The sequence below is a fragment of the Mauremys mutica genome, chromosome 12, assembly GCF_020497125.1.
Source record: "Mauremys mutica isolate MM-2020 ecotype Southern chromosome 12, ASM2049712v1, whole genome shotgun sequence".
Lineage (NCBI taxonomy): Eukaryota > Metazoa > Chordata > Testudines > Geoemydidae > Mauremys > Mauremys mutica.
In genome coordinates, this window is record NC_059083.1 from 71,616,668 (window position 1) to 71,630,731 (window position 14,064).

Consider the following 14,064-nt stretch of genomic DNA (forward strand, 5'->3'; position numbering starts at 1 on the left):
GGTGACCTTCTGGGGCCTCATGGTTTTGCAGTGGGTGTGTTTTCCCCCTTGCGCAGAATGAGCAACAAGGACTGGGCCTCAAAACCCTCTCTGTGCTTCCTTACTGCCTTCAAAGATCCCACCTTGCTCCCTAGCAATACAGCTGCCCTGAGGACCTCATTTAAAGGAGAATCTCCTCTAGAGAGGTTGCCTGATAGGAAACAAATAATATAACATTTGACTCTGTCTTTTTTCACCTGGATTTCTATAGGGCTGCTGGAGGGGGGGAGATGCATCTGTCATGGCTTCAGCCCACCCACTGTTCCCTGTCCACCTCCTGCCTTTCTCCCCTGTTTGGATGTTGGACCAAGCAGCGTCCTCCAAGTAATGTGTGGGTGGGTGGCTGCTGCAGAAGTAGCTGAGGCAATGGGTGTGCGTGACCTGAACACTGAGGGTCCCTCTGCAAGGATCCCAGAGATATGCACAGGCCAATGTAACTATTTACAAGGCACTCTAACTGTTGTGAAGGCGAGTTAATGTTGTCAGTATTTTACGAAGTCCAAGGATGGGTGTCAGAGGATACCGGGTTCCATTCCTACCTCTGGCACAGACTTCTTGTGTGCCCTTGAGCAAGCCTCTTAACCTCTGTGTGTAGGGTAGCCACTCATGTATTCTCAGAATACCAGACATTCTGATACCTGCAGGAATGGTCTTGGCTGGCCTGACCTCACTTGCACAGTGCATGCAAATTTTGTAGTGTTTTTACTTTTCTGCTCTGCACTAAGAGCCAGATTTACAAAGTATTTCAGTACCTGAAGATGCTGAGAGATGCCTAGTGGGATTTTCAAAAATGTCTAAGTGATGTAGGCATCTAACTGTCATTGACTGTCAAAAGGAGTTAGGTACCTAATTTGCTGAGGTGCCTGCCTGCATCTTTAGGCACCAAAATACCTTCGTGTTGCGGGGCCCCAAGTCTCATCCTTTGCCTTATTTAAAGATAACTGGGAATAGAAAATGAAATGCCTTAACCATTTGAAAATATGGGCCTCTCTGCTATAATAGATTTTTAATATTTTTAAAGTATGAAGTGTTGGAATGAGATTTGCTAACATTTCCCACCTTGTTCGTTTTCCAGGTCTTCCATTTGCCAGACTGCCCATTAGTGAGCATCCAACCCAGGATGCACTGGAATCCTGACAGAGTTAAAACCATTTCAGTATTGACCAGTTCTACATATCAGTCTCATTTAACTTCAGAATTAGGTGGAGAGAAGCAAGGAGGTTAATAACAAGGAAGAAGAGCTGGCTACCATTTCTTCAGATGCAGATTTCCTCAGATGATGAATACCGAGGGAGAGGTATTTCCTTTGACTGGGACCATGGTATGTTGCAGGGGCTGTAAAAGGCACTTAACCAGTTGGAGCAGAATTCCTCCAGTTCAGGCAATGTGTAATACAGCCATAGAGCCCTTTGCAAGATCTGGCTCAGGCGGCGTTGGGAAGGGGAGTCACCATGGCATAAGCTGTTCTGGGGGATTGTCTGGCAGTCCAGTGCAAATGGGCTATTAGTTAGAGCCACTTCTGACCACTCTGCTTTACTGTGTGTGTGTGAGACAAGTCCCCCACAGTAGCCTACAAGCCAATGGACACAACTGTGGTTTAAAGCCCTCTTTTCCTCTCCTCTTAGGTTTCAGTTAACTGAACCGTCCACTAAAATCAATGGAAGTTAGGAGCCTAAATACCTCTGAGGATCTAGGTCTTTGATACTGTGATGATTAGCATGGCATATAGAAGAGGGGGAGTCATTGTCAATGACTTATGCGTCTTCCTGCATGGCAGGACTAATGCTTGCTAGAGGGAAAGCAGATAATCAACAGATTACATTGCAGCATTCTGTAAAACCCCTCCCCCAAAACAAAACCAAGGAAAGTGCCCTAGGATCTGAAGTAGTCTGCTTTTTGGGGAGAATTCACAGCTTTGTTGCATTTCTGCAGTGTGGAAAATGGGTGGATCTTTTGTACAAATTATTTTGGTCTTGACCCACGAAGGGACTTAGGTGCTGCAGTGCTGAACGTTGCAATGCCTAACATTTAGACACTTAGAAAATCAGAAGAACGACACCACTATGTTTCCACAAAGCCTGAGTTGGGCACCTATACTCCCTATACATTGCATGGGGACAGATAAGTGCTTTAGAGAGTAACCCACAAAAGCCAGCATGCTAGGCAGGGAGCCATCTAAGCTAGCTACTGGGAGATGCTGATAACAGGGGTGTGTGCTAAACCTAGGGTGACCAGATGTCCCGATTTTATAGGGACAGTCCTGATTTTTGGGTCTTTTTCTTATATAGGCTCCTATTACCCCCCACCCCCTGTCCTGATTTTTCACACATGCTGTCTGGTCACCCTAGCTAAACCCCACCCCTTTCAGGGAGTTAGGTGCCTGTCACTGGGAACCCATCTTCTGGAGTCAGATGGCTTAGGTGCCTAAGTTGTTTCTTACAAGAAATGAGTTAGGTGCCTGCCTTGCTCAGCACAAAATGGCTGGAGGAGGAAGTGGTTAAGGCACTTATCTTTGATGTAGCAGTGTTAGGTTCAGTCCCACTCTCCCTGAGGGGGGGGAAAAGGGATTTAAATAAGGGTCTCCCTCTCTTTGGGCAGGTGTTATCAGACTCTCCCATAGCCCACAGATTATGGGGGCTCCCTTAATCTCTCCTGTTAAAGCTGTTCAGCTGCGTCATGGACAGTGTGTGAACCGCCCACTGGGGAGGCTAGCCCCCCAGCCCTGTCCCTTCTGTCCGAGGCCCCACTCCTTCCCCATCAGCGCCACCTCCCCCATGGACACCAGCCTCCTCGCGACCCGAGTGCTCCTACCTCTGGAGCGCCGGGTGGGTGGCAAAGCCCTGGCACCCCCAACCCCAGAGCGCTGAGCTGGCACCACAGCCCCAGCACGTCCAGCCCTGGAGCACCATGCAGGGTGAACACTGGCCCCAGCAGCCCCAAATCCCAGCCGTTTTAGCCCCACACAGGAGGAAGAGCAGGAAGCCAAAGAAGGTCTGGGGGTGGATTGTGGGTGGGGCCATGTGGGCTGTTTTGGGTGGCTTCTCCTCCTCCAGCCCGTGATACCTGCCACCCATGAACTGTGTACAAATAAAGTTATTAGAGCGGGGGATCAGACCTTGGGTTTCCCACCTTTGTGCTCTATCAGGCTACTGAGTCATTCTCTCTCTGGCCCACTGACTAAGTATTTATAAACAGTGGGACAGCATCAAAAGGCGACATTGAGGGAGGCTCACATCAGAATATCCCATAGCTCAGTAGAGCATTCTCCTGAGAGGTGGGTGACCTCTCAGGAGTTGGGGGAATTGAACCTGGCTCTCCCACATCCCAGGTGATTGTTCTAATCACTGGACTAAAAGGTATAAGGTGTGTGGTACCACATCCTCCTCCGGCCAGATTTTGAATGGGACTCAATTCAGTAAGCAGCTTTTGAGCATGCCTACCAGATAGGCAGGTGAACGCCTATCTTCCTCTGGTTCATGGATTGCTCTGGGGTTTAGGTGAGAGAGAGGTGTACGAATGCTTACAATGGGACAGGTGTGCATGTGCTCAGAGGCAGAAATTTAAGCACCAAGAAAACTTAGTTCTGACTAGGCTGGCAGATGTAGAGTTACATACCTGGGGCAGTGTTGCCTGAAGGACCACAGATGGAAACCCAGCAGAATACACAGAGGCTGATAATCAGGTAAAGACGTTTATTTGCACTAAGGCGTGGCTGGAGGGTTAGAGAAGTGAAGAGGATAAAGGTGGGATACACTGTTCACTCAATGCCTTTTGTTGTGTGCTGGGGCTGTTTGTTATAACAAATAGCAATTTTCTTTTTGTTATATTGTGCTCTCACTGAAACCTGTACTCTTTTGGATTCACTGTGCTTTATCTTACTGTGCTCGGCCTGTGGACTGCTCCTGAGGTAACCAGAGACATTAAGTAAATGTGTATCTGAGTACAAGAATCCAAGTTGTAAAATGAGATGTTTTCCTGGCGGTAGCATGGCTGTAACTGATGTATGGGCCTCTTAGTAGCTTACTGTTGTAGAGGTTTGAGAATCCACTCGTGAGCGCCAGAGTTAATCATTTTTTACAGGAGACTATCTTAATGCTTGCAGTTCCCCATTAAATGTAACAGTCATAGGAAAACGGGAAAGCTACTGCGTAGGTTCACAATTAAAAATAAGATTCATCTAAAAAACATTCATACAGGACTCCAGAGGAGAATTCTGTGACTGTAGACTCCAGCACAACATCCAATAGACAGTCTATTTCCTCTGTGCACAGCTACATAATATCATAGGTGTGATTCTCTAGGAAAACCCTCATTAGCTGTAATGGAAGCTTTGCATAAGTGTGGACTTCAGTATCAAGCCTTCTTGATTGATTCTACAGACGACCACCTCTACTTAAAATCGGGGGGTGGGGCACAGGGGGGAAGAAAGGGGGAAGACGAACTAGTGGGCATGACGGATGGAGTTGTGAGAACTTGCAAAGACTTGCCTAGAGAATGAATGAGCTTTAATTTTTATATATAAATATATATATGATAAGAAAAGTTCTCATGGCTTCTAATCTCATGAAGCTAAGAAGAGCTTAACTAAAGTTACTTGCTGTTACTTTACATCCACTCCTTCTTTGATGATGCTCCAGTAGGATCCTGCTCTGATGTTGCATTGCAGCAGACAGAGTGGGTATATTTCTCTTTCTATTATATTTCTTTGCAAAGACTACTGCGATTGTTATCTTTCTGAATATATTAGTTGACACTCAGGAGAAACTACAAGGTCACTGGTTTGAGTGGCAGCTAAGCTTGGTCATAAATAGACTTATTTATGCATTTTGATAAAAATCAGAACCAAAAAAAAAAGGTGCGGGGGGGGGGGGAAGGAAAGGAAATCAATGGCTCTTAAGGCTAATGTATTTTATGCTATATGTTTCCAGCCACATGATCTTAGCTTCAGTTGGAGGAGGGCAGGTATATGAATCAATATTGGGCAAGTTCCTTTCATTCTTGCTCATGTGAGTAGCCCCATGCAAGTTAAAGGCCCTACTTTGTGTGCAGAGTTTGGCTCATTCTCCATTACTATACTATACTATACCTAACCTTAACTGCACCAAAACAGGATACTTGAAGCTGAATTTCCAAAAGTGCATAGTGGTTTTTGGGTAAACACCTGAGACATGTTAAAGAGGCCTGATTTTCAGAGGGCAGGTGATAAGCATTTTCTGAAAATTAGGCTCCTTTAATGTGTCTGAAGTTGGGTACCCAAAAGTCACTTGTCACTTAGGAAATGTAGGTTGAAGTGTCCTTGATTTTGCAGTCATTCTGTGCACTGACTCTCATTGAAATTTAGTATGTTCTCTGGGTAGAAATCCTAAAAGTTCAGGCCCATATGGATGGTATCTATTCATATACTAATTTTCAATTAAAAGATTTATTTTGAAAGTAATCTTTCCTTGCCCCTCTTAACAGCAACTTTTTGGGGGAACTTTACAATAATTTCAAATGTTTAAAAAGCCAGCAAGACACAGCTCTTCCTGGAAAAGTTCCTCTCTTTTTACAGATTTCCTCTCACTGCTTCTGCATGGGCCCATCTATGCAAGTTAAATGAATATGTCAGCAGTTGCACTCAGCTGAAGTGGGAACACAATATTAACAGCAGGTAACCTTGATGTGAACCCAATGGGTGGACAAACATGAACTGATGAATTGAATCCTGATTGAGACACTTAAAACTAGCCTGCCTAAAACATTAGGGAAGCCTAAGCAAATGCCAGGGAGGGAGAGAGATTTGAAGATACACAAGTGTATAGTTAGGGGGGAATAAACTGACACAGAGAACATTTAGGCTGAATATCGGGAAACCCTTCTACTGTATAAAGCTGTGGAATAGCATTGCAAGGGAAGAGGTGTAAGTCACACTCCGTGACTTAAGATGAGCCTGGATAAAACATTAGAAAATGTACTGCCTGGTGTCATCCTACACTGCTAAGTGGATGAACTGGATAGGGTGGTGTAAATGACTTAATAGGCCTTTCCCATTCCTAATTTCTATGGACCAGATTCTCATAGTCAGTAGAACCACAGGTGGAGTGAGGTGCTGGATTCAGAATATGTCCTTGTGATTCTCTGACCTTGGGTAGTTTATTAGAGGGACTATCTAGAGAATCACTTGTTCCAGTGGTGTGCATTACTATGGGGCAGACTGTGGTTGAATACTCTGACTTTCCTAAAGGAAAACAAAACCTTTATTGGTTCTTTATTTGTATTCTAGCAGCATCCTACACCATGATCAGGGCTCCCTTGTACTGTGCAGAGTGAGAGGCGGCCCCTGCCCTTAATTCTAGGCTGGATCCTCAGCTGGTGTAAATTAGCATAGTCGTGCTGGAATTAAACCAATTTACACTGGCTGAAGATCCGGCCCTACAATGTTTTTTCTCCATCTTATTTAGATTTTAGTGTATTTACTTTAGCACGTTTTGAAGCACTGTAACTCGTATAACAAAAATCGCCTGGGCATATCACTTCTGAAACTTAGGGAGTCTGCTGTCTAAATCCCCATGAAGTATGACAAGATTCCTTTCATCCCTGACTTTTAAAATTGAAAAAGCAGGAGATACAGAGAAGGGCTTGAAGGAGAATATGGAATCGTCTCGAGCCATGTCAAATCTTTTCCTTTTGACTTTGATTCTTCCTCCTCTGCACTGAAACTAAACTAATCAGGAACATACAAATCAACGTGACCTATGCAGGGAGAGAGTCTGGCTAAGCACCTAGGAGCTGCATGTTTCGTCAAGTCCTTCTCTGTTGGTGTTGGTCTGCTTTAATAGTACATTCCACGCTGCGGCTACAGTACAGGCAGCAGAAATATTAAGGGCAAATGTTTCTGAAAACTAAAGATGCTCTTTATCTTTGCAATATATTGTTAACTGACTCCTCTAAAAGCAATTTAGAGGCTTCTGATCTTTGCAACACACAATATAGTGGCTTGTACCACTGCCCTCTATTGGAATATAATAACTCTGCTAACATATGGCAGTTCCTCTGATGAGCTAGTGGAACAGCTCCTTTAGCTTACAGCATTTGTTGAGAGCCAGAGGTCCTGTCTCTAAATGCAGGGGGAACTCTGATATGCAGAATGTAATTACCAGAACTGGAACTTGGCCAGGACGCTGGGGTTAACAACACTTCTTTTAAACGGTGTTCCAGTAATATTAATAACCAAAGGCTTCCTATTAATACTTACTGTGCAGCATGCATTATAATAGTCAGATGCAGCTGTGTTCATATACTTTTCTCCATTTGTGTTAAATACTCATGAATATATTTAATATTAGCCAAAGCAGATCAAATAGTATGACATGATATGGAATTTTATACTAAAGCAAGCATCCCATAACTATGGCAGGGAACTTACACACTATAGCACCAATAATCAGCAGTATGATAATTGCTATCTTTATATCATCTTTAAAACAAAGATGAATACATTCAATATTTTAGTTAATTCCTACTCAGAAACAGCTATTGTAATGGAATAAAATATTAGCGTTTGCCATGTTGTATCTAATATTTGTCACTCTTTTTTAATAGATCGCCTGTTAAGAATAACCTGAATGCATTTATCAGTGATTGCTTGTATAGGGACAGATGAATTGTTTGAATACTGAGTGTGGCGAAGGTTTCTGTAATACGTGGTGAATTCAATTTCAAGGTCTCGCATATGAATGAATTAAGAACATTGCTAATGAAATAGAGCTTTTTTTATTTTTTAAGAATTGTTCCAGATTATGACTACTCTACTGTCCTGGTGGTTCTGTGTGATTAAATGATTTATGGGCAATTAGCCTCCTAAGCTTCTGTGTGCCATCCTGCTATAAACCATCTTGCTGGGTGTGCAACGTAGGGGTTTTCAACTGTCTCTTGCTTCAGTTCTAGTTAATGGGGGTATCCTTTTACCTGTCATCATTCTGCCAGTGAAGACTTTTATGCATCCAGTTTGATTATGAGAGCTTGGCGTCCATAGTCCGGAGCCTTAAAATACTCTAAAATGCCATGTGCAGAGCAGGTGCACAAGGGAGATTGGACAGAACTATTTTTTTTCCTGAAAAGGGGCTATTACATTTATCAAGCAATTTTAAATAAAATCCTGACTAAACCCAGCAGCTCCCTCGAGTGATCTTGTTCAAGTTTTTCCAGGTAAAACTTTGATGCATGTATGTTTATAAAGTCTGGGGATGTGATGATGCTCTGAAGAGCCTTGATGGAGGGTCACAGACCTTCTGTGTGGAAAGAGTCAGCTGCCTCTGCAGAGGCCTCTCTCCCAAGAACATACTGTGTTGGTTTGGGGATCCATTCAGGGGGGTGTATGCATGTGGGTGGAGAACACACATACCCATCTGGCCCTGTGGAGATAAGGTACTACCCCATGTCTCTCCCCTTCTGTAAAGCCGTGGGTGGGTGGGTGGGGTAGTCACAGCCCACTTCATTGGAGCTGCTCTGCCAGTGGGCTAGAACTGGCGCAAAGCTTTACCTGTGGGTCTGTCAGTAGTGAGAGAGAAGAAAGATGGGTCAAAACATGCACTAAAACCCCCAAACATCTCCCTGCAGGTGGATCCTGAGCCCAAGTGGAGCCCTGTTGACTTCAGTGGAGCCCTAAATCCACCTACAGCTGCTTATAGAATTGGGGCCCAGGAAACAACCTGCTTTTTGTGTTTGTTTTTTTCCCTAAACATGGCTAGATGTATGTTAAGGAATGGAATTTAATGCAACGTTACCAACCAGCTCTGGCATTTTGTGGGCTCATTCTGTTCCTATTAACGCTTACCTCTAGTAGCAGGTTTGGGCCCCAAGTGACGTGCTACGCAACAGAGGATGAAAGCCGTCACCCAGACTATGTTTTGGGAACAGATTTTTAACCTGAAGGTTGGATTGGTGCAATATGCTAACGAAACCTCCTGTGGTTCTTAAGGGCTGCTTACAAGAGTTTGCTTTGTGCATATCCTAAAATGCAAGGTAACGTATGTGCTTTTTTATGCGTCTTTGCGTCTGTGTAGCACAGCTTAGAAATGTTAAGTATAGGTGCTAACAAATAAGGCATGAGTCACTAGAGGGGGAATAAGACACTTGTAAGACACTGCACTGCTGCCATCAGCTGTTGTTGGCTGCCTTTAAACTACCCGAACTAAATAGTATCCCTGGTCTGTACTATATTTCATAGATGACAGTTAGAGACCGGTTACCTCTTCTGCAGTTGTTAGCTGTTGGCAACATTGTGACGTTCTTCCTGCATCAATTGTGAATGAAACTAAAATGGAGGGGTGAAGCATTTAATCACTCACAACTGTCAGGAGTCATTAGATCAACCTCTGATATGCTGTGTGCTCTTCCTGACGTGGCAAATGATACTGCTGGAGATTTTATTCATGCACATGATGCTGTTCAGACCAGTGCTTTTCTTACTGATGAAAGAAATCTTACAGCAAGTGCAGCCGTCCAATAATGATAATGAAAGCTATCAAGATGGAATCATGGAAATAGATGACTCTGTACGTGCCGCTTATGAATACGGCAAGGGAGGCAGCCCAGTTCCTGCATTCACTTAATGCTGCAAAGCAAAACCTCCTTTGATCGCTTATGGATGGCTAACCACTCACCTTCTTCGGCTGGAGGGCACTGGGCTTTGCTGTTGAATACCACACCTGTATTACATTTCAGTGCCGGCTAAGGAAAACAGTCAAACTAATAAAGAATGTTCATGTTCTGGGGGCCTGTTTTAGGTGCACCCTAGGGCTCTTTGAGCCAGCTGAGCTGATGCAAAGGTGAGCATGACTCCCCCTCCCCTCCACCGAGAACCCCTGACACGAGGGCTCTGAATGCCAGGCACAGAACGGCTCTGCATTGCCTCCAGTTCAGCCCTAAGCTCAGGGCAGCATTCAGGGTGGGCTGGGGCACAGCAGGGTGAAGGTGTGTGGGGGGAGCATTGGCGTAGAAAGGGTGTGGCTGGAGCACACCAGCACCTTAGCAATTCTGCACCCTTGCGGTGATCCATAGGGGCTATTGAAGCAGGGATGCAAGTTATTGCAGCCCTCAGCACTGGTGGTGGTGGTGGGCTGAACTGCTTCTCAGAGCCCCTGCATAGGGGAGCTTTACCTGATCCCTTACATGGCACTCACCTTACACATGTACAGTCACAACTGTATCCATTCTCTTTAGTACACCGCCCTATACCAAACAGGCCTCATAACATGGCTGTTAAATGTGTGCTGCCTGATACCTAAATCACTGTCATAAGCTCTTCCACCTCTGTCTCCATCCATCATTGTAGTTGTGACTCTGTGGTATGCGCTAGAGACTTCTGCTAATCACTGCTCTGTTTTGTAAGTGAAGAAAATCCAGTGCATTGCACTTTGATTCACAGGATATTAAATCTCTGTTCTAGTCAAAGAAATGCTTTGCAGTGCAGCATACAATGGCCTGTCAGACTGTAGCTAACGACTGCGTTGTCAAAACAAAAGTTTTATGCTGCCAATATGACTTTTGATTTTTTTATGGAGAGTGAAATGGTAGATTTTTTTTTAAACAAAACACTTACTGTCTTTAATACAAGAATCTTAATATAGATTCTAATAAATGTAGAGTGTTTTGGGATGTGTCTATACAGTGTTTATGCTGCAGTGCCAAAAAGTAGGCATTCACTCTCTCTGATACATGTAGATTATCTCCCCTTGCCAGCAAACTCCTGAGGCATCGGTTCATGTTGGATGGCTACCAGAGGCCCCACAGCCTTCCATCCAGTTTCCCCAAGTTTATACAGCTTGCTCCTTTCTGTCTAGTGCACAGGTGTTGATGCAGTAACTTGAGTACTGAGTGATTCACTAGACTGAACAGCATTGTGAAGCTTTCAGACTGCATCCTGATAGGTTCGGGCTTGAGCCAATCAATAGATGTCTCTTTAGGGACTTTGATAAGCTTCAGCTGTGGCCCGTGCGGATTTGAAAATGTAGTATAGTTTTCTTGTTCTTGATACATGTATTTATGTTAATCAGATTAAAAGCACTGGATCACCTTGTGTGCACATATCTGAGGCAAAGAAGATTACCTTATAAAATGACCAAACACATAATACAGAAGGTTTGGAATTCTTACAAATCTACTTTTAAAAAAGGTCTACATTAAGGTTTTGTTGTAAATTGCCGTTCAGCTGGAAGTTTGACTAAAATTACACGAATTAATGAAGACATTTATAAAGTGAAAAATGGATTGAAGTTTTTATATCAATTTATTCAAAATTTGCTATCTTCCAGTGGTAAAATAATTTTAACATTTAAGGAGAGATTAAGTTAACTACTGTGGAAGAAAATTAACCTTGAAGAGGCTTATAGCAGATTACTTAAACTGTTCAGATGTGTGCCTAATTTTTGATGACTATTTCTATAGTTTATTAGGTACCACGTGCCCTTTTATTTCCTGTAGATTCTCATCTCACAACATAATTATAAAATCAATTGTATAAGTGTAATCTTTACCACTGGTTTTAAACACATCACAGAAAAAAACGTATCAGGATACAGTTTGAATGCTTCACATAGGTTTTATTTTCATGAGCAGGTTCTATTTCCCTCCTAAGAAAGGCACATTGCTGAATATATTTGCATAATATTGTGCTTGGAATTATATGTTCACAGATTTTTGTCTGCACACAACTAGTTGGGTGTAGATACTCATTTTTAATAGGAAATTGGCGAGGGTCCAAGTAATTGTTTTCTGTTGGAAAAAAGTGTCATTCTCTCTCTCTCTAAGGAATTACAAGATGATATGAGGCAGATTGAGGGCAAGCATGTGGTAACAAACAATTTTTGAATAATTTCATTGAAGTTCAGTGATGACTTTGAAAACTTTTCAAGTAAAACACAGAAACAACCAGCTCAACAATTTTTTTTTTTGCATTGCTCTTCTCTTATTGCTAGTAGAAGGAAGGGAAAGTCAAAAAAACTCCTAATTATGAATCAATAGACAGTTTGACTATCTAGAAAGCTTTTGAATTACTTCAATACATTCCTGCTCTGAAATTTAAAAAACCCACCAAATCCAATATTATAACTCTCTCAATTAAATTGTCTCAATATTTGTTCAGTAATTACTTTTTCCTTCATTGAGGTGAAATTTTGCAGGTGGTATATTTATTAGGTAAATCAGGCCTTTGAACATTCATATAAATTCTGAGGTAAGTAGTACCCAAAAAGAACTTCATCTTAACATTCCTTAAAAGTTGCCAGAGAAGTGTAAGTTATTTGATTTCTTCTATCCACCTTTGGAAGAATCTAGGTTTTTAAAGCTTATTTTCCACCATTTTTTGCTGCTTCTCACACTGAGGAATTTTGCTAAAGTACAGAAAAAGTAGGCTGGACTTAGAAAGCTCGTATTTGAAAAGGTATCTTACATCTAATGCACATTTTGTAGATGGTGAAACTGAGGCACAGAGGTTACAAGTCTTGCTGCAGTGTCTTAGAGCAGCCATTGGCAGAGCCTGGACTAGAACTCAACTCATGACTGAGCCTCTTGACCTAGATATTAGAAAACACTCCTCTTAGTTGATCCAAAATGAGGCTCAAATTGGAGGTAATTGAAGAGAATACATTCCCAGCATTCAACAAATCTCATTTTTTTGCTGAATGTTACTGCTTTTTTAAAAAAAAAAAAGCACACAAGTGAGTCATGACAAGAATTAATCAAGAGAGGGGACCTTTCTGGTGTCAAGTGATTAATTGGTGTTTTCACTTATTTAGTTCCGCCCATGGTAGCCAGTGCTGCCATTATAGACTGCTATATTCTAGGAACTTCTCTGTGTGGCCTTACATAGCACTGTCTACTGGATCATTGTGGCCCCTCTTATGAAGGCATAATGTGTTCCTTCACCACTACTCAGTCCTTAACAGCTACCTGCCCTCACTTCCTCTAGAGCAGGGGTCCCCAACCTTTTCAGGACCAGGGACCGGTCATGCCTGCGGAGGGAGCGCTCGTCCCGCGGCTCGGGTAGACCTCCTGCAGGCGTGCCTGCGGGAGGTCCACCGGCTCCGGTTGAGCTGCCGCAGGCATGACCGTGGACGGTTCGCTGGTCGCGCGGCTCAGCTGGACCGCCCGCAGGCATGCCTGCGGCAACTCAACCGGAGCCGGTGGACCTCCCGCTGGCGTGCCTGCGGGCGGTCCCGCTGAGCCACGCGACCAGCGAACCGTCCGCAGTCATGCCTGCGGGAGGTCCACCGGAGCCTGCGGGAGGTCCACTGGGTCGGTTCGCGGCCCGGTTTGTAAGAGGCCGCGGACCGGTACCGGGCCACGGACCGGGGGTTGGGGACCCCTGCTCTAGAGTTTCACTGGCTCTCAGAGCCATAATTTAGCCCATGGACTTCTTTTTTTATTATATGGAGATATATCTATCTCATAGAACTGGAAGGGACCTTGAAAGGTCATTGAATTGCATCAAGTCCAGCCCCCTGCCTTCACAGCATCACCAAGTACCATCCCTGAAAGATTTTTGCCCCAGATCCCTAAATGGCCCCCTCAAGGATTGAGCTCATAACCCTGGGTTTAGCAGGCCAATGCTCAAACGACTGAGCTACTCCTCCCCCCAAAAAACTGCAAAAGAGTGCAACTTCCCTGCTAAACTGACTAATCTCTTTGGCTAAATCCTTCATGTGGAATTAAGAGGTTGTACAGGTCCATTTTCCTCCACCCCCAACTGTTGCTCTCCATGTTCATATTCCACCTATCTTCTAGGAGAGTATCTGAGGCAATCATGATATATTTTGCTTCTCAGTAGACCTCTGCTATTAACTTCCCATTTCTACAGCAGGTAATTTTTGTCCTCACAACGCATCACCATCCTTTTCTGGATGTGAGTAGTGGAGTTAAAGCAATGTTCATAACTCATGTCGCTGCTTGAAGGAAGCAGATACCATCACAGTGGAATCAAAAAAGAACATTAAAACAGTGGTAAAAGATGGGGGAGGGAGAATATATTACAGTGGTGCCATTATA